Below are 7,815 nucleotides of genomic sequence, written 5' to 3' on the forward strand. Positions count from 1 at the left end.
TCGCCAGGTCTCTGGATTATAGGTCTTATAATCTTTGTTGTTCACTCATTAAAGATCATCAAATGATCCCCTATAAAGCATTAATTTGGTTCCTACCAGTGTATAACCCCTTATGTAGAAATCTGGTCTCTCCTGAAAGCATTTGGAGGATGTAAGTATCCTAATTTCCACAACAGATAGTTAAGAATTCCTATTTCATCCCCCAACCTCCAGAGCCTCTCAATTAGTATCATCACGTTATAACTCATTTGACGAAGCCACAGTACAGCCCTGAGGTGGGGGCATGACTAATATGACCTCCTCAGTCCCTTTCTGTCCATCATATGAAGGATGGGAAAAAGAATTGCAGCCATCTCCACCACCCAGTGCTTGACCTGGGGAGCCCCTGAGGACCAGACAGACTCCAGTGAGGCACCACAGGCATTTTTCCCCACAATGGGCAGGGTCCACACCCTGGCATAGTGACTGGAGTGGGAATCCTGGGGACAGAGGACACAGACCACACACTTGTCCCTCTTCCCCAAATTCAACTTCCACAGCCTAGTGACCTCCTCTATGCTCCCATTTCCAAAGTTGTCAGACCTTCCCTAGTGCTCATCTGAGCCCAGACACCTGTCATCCATCATCTCAGGCCAGAGCTTCCCAAAGCTGAAAGAGCATGCAGATCACTTGGGAGCCTGTTAATAATGCAGATTCTGATGCAGGAGGTCTGGGTTGGGGTCTGAGATTCTGTGTTTCTAACAAGCTCCCAGGTGACCCCCATGCTACTGGTCCATGGACCACACTCTGAAGAGTGGGCTCTAGGACTGTAGCTGGTGCTACAACTGTCTCCCAGGAAGAGCCTCTCTATCCATAACCACTGTCTGTCTATCCTCCAGATGGCTGTGAGAATCATATCTCATCCTTCCTGGGTCAGAAACCACGCTCCATGGCACAATGCACAATAAAACCTGAAGCATAAATTCCCTTCAAATGTGAGAAAACACACCCCTCACAGGAGTCTCATCTTTCATGACTCTTAGGATATGTGTAGCCTAGAATTACTGTCCCTTTTCCTTTCCAACTCACCTGCCCCTCTTCTATTTCCCAAATTACTCCATAAGCACCCACCTCCAGGAAGTGTCTTTTGATCAATATCCCTCTCTCTCTCAGTTTCTACTCATACCTTCCCTTCCAGAGTAATGATGCCTCCATTCCTATCCACTTATTAATATCTACTTCATCCATTTTTCTCCACATGTGGGGTATCAACCCTCTTTCCCTAAAGAATCACAGATGCTCTAACAAGGTTTTTGCACCAGTCTCTCAAAGAAGCATCTAAAGTAGTAGGTAAATATATGGGTAATCCTGCCTGGAATAATTTTCCCTGCAACCACCTACTTCCTGTTGGGAAGAGGAGAAATTCAGCAAGTAAAAAAGTAGCTTCCCTCCCTCCCTCCCTCCCAGTGTGGGCCCCATACATAATTACAGTAGAAAAACACTGGCCCTCGTATACCAAAGCATAAAACTGATGCATCAAGAAGGATGCCTGGAGCCAGTCTCATCTCCAGGGACTCCCTGGAGTCAGGTAGAGTAGGTTAGGGTTTCTATCAATTTCACTCCTTCGATCCCCTCCCACATCCCATGGGAAGAGATAGAGCAGGACCAGGGAACATTATATCAGGCATCCTCCTGCCCCAGGACTTATTTTCCCTGTTGCTCTTTGAATGAACACTTTCCTTACCGCTGGGTCTAGAGGAAGGGGAGAACCTATCCCTCGCCCTGAGCATGATTCCACTGTAATGGAATAGACAGGACAGTCACCAGAACTCAGGCATAGCCACACAAAGGCAAAACTACAAGTGCCTGGGGACAGTTGTAGCTGCTGAGTAAGGATATGGTTCTGGATGGAAAGAAATGCGGTTTGTCAAGGAAGTCCCCCAGAAGACAGCCTTAAAGAGGTAGCACGATATTAGTATGAAGGAAAGGAGAATTTTTGGTACCAAGGAAATGTGTAAGGCTCAATTCAATTTAACATGAATTTATTAAATGCCCATTGTATGCCTGGCCACCAGCTGGATGCCCTAGGAAGTGAACAGGTGACACTCTTTACCTATGATCTAGAATCAGGAACAAAAAAAAAAAAAAAGAAGAAGAAAAGAAAGATACACAGATAACTGGTATGCTATTTTTTATTTCAGATTTCTTCAGGTACAATTGACATAAAATTGTAAGATACTTAAAGCATACATTTTGATATACATGTAATTGTAAAACGATTCATTTATATTTCCCTCTGTGAAAGAATTAATAATGGCATTTTAATCTAAATGTTGCATTAAATGAAGGTGAGTGAATGCCTTTGTTTCCCTCCCTTCATCAACACACATGGAGGGGCTTCAGCTGGATCTTTGGTTTTTAAAGTGTGGTCCCTAGACCACAACCACCACCAGCAGCAGCAGCATCACCTGGGAACTTGTTAGAAATATAAGTTCTGAGTTCCACCCCACCTCCTGAATTTCAAACACTGGGGACAATGCTCTAGCAATCTCTTTTCACGAGTCCTCCAGGTATCATGGCACCCCATGATGTCTGAGCACCACTAAGCAGAGTACTACTACTGGCCTCTCTTCACCTGGCTCTCTGTGACCTTGATTAATGAAGTGAAGACATAACATGGAGCATACCCAGTTTAGCTTCTTTCAACTTTTTGTTAGCTCTCTTATTTTGTCCAGAACACACCTGACCACTGAACACATGCAATCCAACCTGCTCATACAGGAGAAAAACTAATTAAAGCGTACTCTTCTATGATGGCAGGTGAGGGATACTCAGCAGTATTTATGATGAGGAGTAAGTCTGTCTAATCTAGTGATACAGGATTAGCAAGCCAATAGGCTGCACTTCTACAGCTGATGATTCAATCGTCTGTCTCTGTGTCATGATTATCAATAGATTCCAACCATGGGGTGGTGGTGGGGAAATGACATGTTATTTATTGGACTTTTACAGCTCCAACAATGGGTTGTAGTGAAAAGTGGGCAGGAAGCAGATACAGATTACGATCAGTAAAGAGACCTAGTTAAGAGAATAACAGAAGGACCAGAGGAAATCCTAGAATTCTTTAAGTAGGCAGACTTGAGAAATTATCAGTCCTGATCTCTCCTGTCACAGATAAACAAGTAGAGCATAGAAGGGACTGAGCACTTGCTCAAGTTCACATTGGTAGATAGTGGTAGAAACAAGACCATGACCCAGGACCCATGGCTCTCAGCTGTGTGCTTTCTGAGTAGGTGGACCAAAGCAGGTTTCTACTGTTGCAGCAGTAAGAAAAACTTCAAAGTCCAAGAATGCAGATGTCCCTAAGTGCAACAAAGGGGTTCTCAGCATGGGTAATGGGTTCAAGACCAAAGTGCTTTATGCTCAGAGGAAAGCTCTGGCTGCAATCCACCTGTGCATGGCTCTGTTGCCCCCTCACACAGCCAGGGCTCAGGCTACACAGCCTGCTCAGTGCTCTGAACACTGCTTCGTTTTCCTGTGCTTTTCCTCCTGGTATTCCCACTGCCTACAGTTGCTCCCTGCCACCCATATGTGGTAAATCCTATCCCTGAAGACAGCCAACTAAAAGTCCATTCCGGTACAAAGTCTTCTCTAATTTCACCAACTAACCCTCACCACTGTGCCAGCCACAATGATCATCTTCTACTCTGAATTCCCCAAATACGTCATTTGTATATTACTTATGATAACACTTTCTACTTTGTGTTACAGCTTTGCTTCATACCTTGTATTAGAATATCAGCTTCTTTAGTGCAGGGGCCATATGTCATCTTTTTTTGGTCTTTTTCTAGTTTCTTTTCTTCTTCTTCTTTTTTTTTTTTTTTACCGAATATAATGAGCATACAGTGTTATATTACTCTCATGTGTCCAATACAAGAATTCAACAATTTCACATATTTCACAGTGCTTATCAAGATAAATGTTCTTTTAATTCCCTTTATTTAAATAACTGATTCCCCTACCCATCTCCCCTTTGGCAACTCTCAGTTTGGCCCTCAACATAGGAGTCTTGGGTTTTTTGTTTTGTTTTGTTTTGTTTTATTCTCTCTTTTCTTTCTATTTTTTTTAATTTCTTAAATCCTATATAACAGTAAAAACATGCATATGGCATTTGTTTTTCTCAGACTGACATATTTCTTTTTTTTTACATATTTCATTTTATTATTGATAAATTTCAACTGCATATATTGACTTAAAATATCTCCCTGGTCACAGTCCCACATATAATTTTCAGGTATCATTAAATTTATTTCAATGTGAAAGGAGTTCATTCCACATTAGCTGAAGATCTAATACTTACTAAAATATTCTTTATTTTATTTTCTTTTTTTATAAATTTATTTTTTATTGGTGTTCAATTTGCTAACATATAGAATAACACCCAGGGCTCATCCCGTCAAGTGCCCACCTCAGTGCCTGTCACCCAATCACCCCCACCCCCCGCCCACCTCCCCTTCCACCACCCCTAGTTCATTTCCCACAGTTAGGAGTCTTTCATGTTCTGTCTCCCTTTCTGATATTTCCCACTCATTTTTTCTCCTTTCCCTTTTATTCCCTTTCACTATTTTTTATATTCCCCAAAAGAATGAGACCATATAATGTTTGTCCTTCTCCGATTGACTTATTTCACTCAGCATGACTGACATATTTCCAGTAGCATTATACCCACCCAGTCCATCCATGTTGTTACAAATTGCAAAATCCTATTCTTCCTTATACTCTATATATCACGTCATCTTTATCTATTCGGCTATCAGAGGATACAATGGTTACTTGTATACTTCTATATCCTGACTATTATAAATAATGCTGCAATAAACATAGGGTACATATATCTTTACAAAATCATGTAACTAAAATTCTTTCCAACAGAAAAAGAAACCATCAACAACAAAAAGAGGCAAATGAATGGCAGAAGATACCCACAAGTGATATATCAATAAGGGGTTGACACTCAAAATACATAAAGAACTTATACAGTGCAATACCAAAAAAAATAATAATAATCCAAATAAAAAAAGGCAGAGGAGCTTAATAGATATTTTTCCAAAGAGACATACAGATGGTCAATGGACACATGAAAAGATCTTTGTATCACTAATCACCAAGGAAATATAAATTAAAACTGCAATCAGATATCACTTTACCTAAAATCAAAAATAGAAGAAAAGCAAGTGTTGGCGAAGATAATAAGAAAAATGAACCCTCATACACTGTTAGTGGGAATGTTAATGGTGCAGGCATTATGGAAAAAAGTATGGAATTTCCTCAAAAAATTTTAAAAAGAACTACCATGTGATCTGGTAATTCCGCTACTGGATATTTTCTCAGTCGCTACAGCTACTGTGGTAATCACACTCACCAGACTGAGATCAAGAGTCATGTTATACTGACTGAAACAGCTAGCTACATCCTTTACTAGTGGATATTTAATGAAAGAAGAGGAAAATGCCTTCAAGCTTCTTTTAATACTAATTTTGTAAAAGTCAGTAAGCAATATAGACACAAAGAGTAGAAAGGAAAAAAAAAGAGGAGAAAGAGCAAAGTCACATCCTTCACGCTACCATAAATATGGAATTCTACTAGTATTTTCACACCAATATCTCATAGGAGCCCTAGATTCCCATGTGCTCAAAAGTACTCCCGATTACTGTGTAGGGAACCAGACTGCATTCAGGCGTGATGATATCAAACCAAAAATGTACTGGCAGTGCTGAATTCAAGGTCTATGGTTTGATCACTTAAGGCTGTGCTGGATCCCATAGGCGAAGTAGATAACAAACCCAGTCAGCATCCAGGCACCAAATCGGGCCCAGGTGCCAGCTGTCATCTGCATCATAAGGCAAACATTCAGAAAGATGCTCAGGAGTGGGAGGAGAGGCAGACCAGGTACCTTAAAATGAGGCAGATGGGAGCTCTGTGGCTGTCTCTAGATGATCCCAATGATCCCAGTGATGACCACCAGGAGCAGCACAACCACTGTGATCCACCCTGGGTCTCCAGAAAGCCAACCTGGCCACTGGGCCAGCACCAGGCAAAGAACAATCAGCAGCAGAACAAGCAGTGAGGAGCAAACATAGACAACTCGGCCAGAGAGTGGAGTGGGGGTGGGGCTGCCTGGAAAAAATAGTCCCCGTAGAGTTAGCGTCTCTGCTGCAGATGGGTTCTCCTCTTGCACCTCTGCTTCATTTCGCTCATTCTCCTCTTGCTCCTCTGCTTCGTTTTCTTTATTCCTCGTCTCAGGCTGATACCTGATGATGAGAACACAAAAAGCTACCAAGGAATAAGATAGCAGGGTCGCAATTGACCTGAGGTCCAAGAGATCAGTGAATTCAAAGAAGAATAATATAATTACTGCAATAACATAAATGAATATGCTGGACACCAAGTGGGTGTATGTGCCAGTGATGACCTTGGCAAGCACAGGGAACAGGAGGCCATCCTTTGCCATCATGTGTATCACAAAACGTATGGGGAACGTAAAGTTCCAATACATGTTGATAAAAATATTACAGAAAATTGCAACAGCTACAACATACTAGGCAAGGTCCCACCCAATATGGAGAAATGCCTCAGGCAAGGTGCTCCTAGGTCGGAGCTGGTAGTAAGGCACCATAAGTGTAAGTGCTGCAGAGACACCAAAATACACCAAGAAGCAGGTGAGCAGTGAAATAACAATGCCCATGGGGATGGAACGCTCAGGCATGTACTATTCTTTGACTCTGATAACAAGAACGCTGAAACCTAAAACAGCATAGAAACAGGTAGCTGCTCCTTGGAGAATCCTCTGGAAGCCAAACGGTGTGACTCCTCCAGAGCCCAGAGAGCCCAGGCCAGAGGTGTCATTGAGTCCATCCTTTACGTAATCCTCTTTTGTGAGCTTCCAGTTGTGCAGGTCCCCCCTTAACGAAGCGAGAGATGATGACAAAACTGAGAAGCAAAAGCTTCACTGATGTGAACAGTTTAAAACTATGAAGAACTTATGATAAGCCACTCTTTGAAATTCTAAGAGAAAAAAACCCAAGGACCAAAATAAAGTAGATTAGATTATCTGTTAAGACTTGGGGAATGTGCTCTGAGATACTCTCAGGTATCTGGTTTCTAATCAGGTAGTCAAAAATTAAGGTCCAGGCCTGGATCACAACGACTGTATCAATAAAAAAGGAGAGGATGAGGTTCCAACCGGTGATGAATGCCCAGAGTTCACCTACAGTGACAAAACAATAGAGATATGCGGAACCAGAATGCGGAACCCGGGCGCTAAACTCTGCATAGCACAGCCCAGCCAATAACGAGGTTAGGCCAGCCACCAAGAAGCATATCACAGTGGCCGGTCCTACTTGACTACTAGCCACCTCAGCAACCAGGAAATACACACCAACCCCCACTGTGCGGCCCACACCCAGGGCCACTAAATCCAGAGTGCTCAGGCTTCTAACAGATTTAAACTCATGGACTTTTTGTTCCAGCAGACGTCTGTGTACCAACTTTTCATCAAACTTGCGGAGTGCTTGATGCAGCATTCTAGCTGGAATTGAAGAAGATTCTAAGGTTCAGAGAGCTGTAGCAACCTCTGGGAGCCAAGAGTGTTAGATCTGGTTCAGTGAGGCTGAACAGGATATGCTGAGAAGGGCCCCAGGAGGCAGGTGTTTTGTGCTCTGGGGAGTCCCTTGTCCCTTCCACACCTGGGCCCCAAGCCTGGCTGCTTCCCAGGGCAGAAAGTTCATGAGGGGCCCCACAGTGTGGTCATATGACTCTGCTGTTCCTTCACCTGTT

At 42.7% G+C, this 7,815-nt stretch overlaps 1 pseudogene; it reads right to left on the minus strand.

Annotated features, from left to right (window-relative positions):
* Positions 1–5,776: 5,776 nt before the first annotated feature.
* LOC112917478 (cationic amino acid transporter 3 pseudogene) lies at positions 5,777–7,562 on the minus strand (annotated as a pseudogene).
* Positions 7,563–7,815: the final 253 nt, after the last annotated feature.

This window comes from Vulpes vulpes, chromosome 8, assembly GCF_048418805.1.
Source record: "Vulpes vulpes isolate BD-2025 chromosome 8, VulVul3, whole genome shotgun sequence".
In the NCBI taxonomy this organism is placed as follows: domain Eukaryota; kingdom Metazoa; phylum Chordata; class Mammalia; order Carnivora; family Canidae; genus Vulpes; species Vulpes vulpes.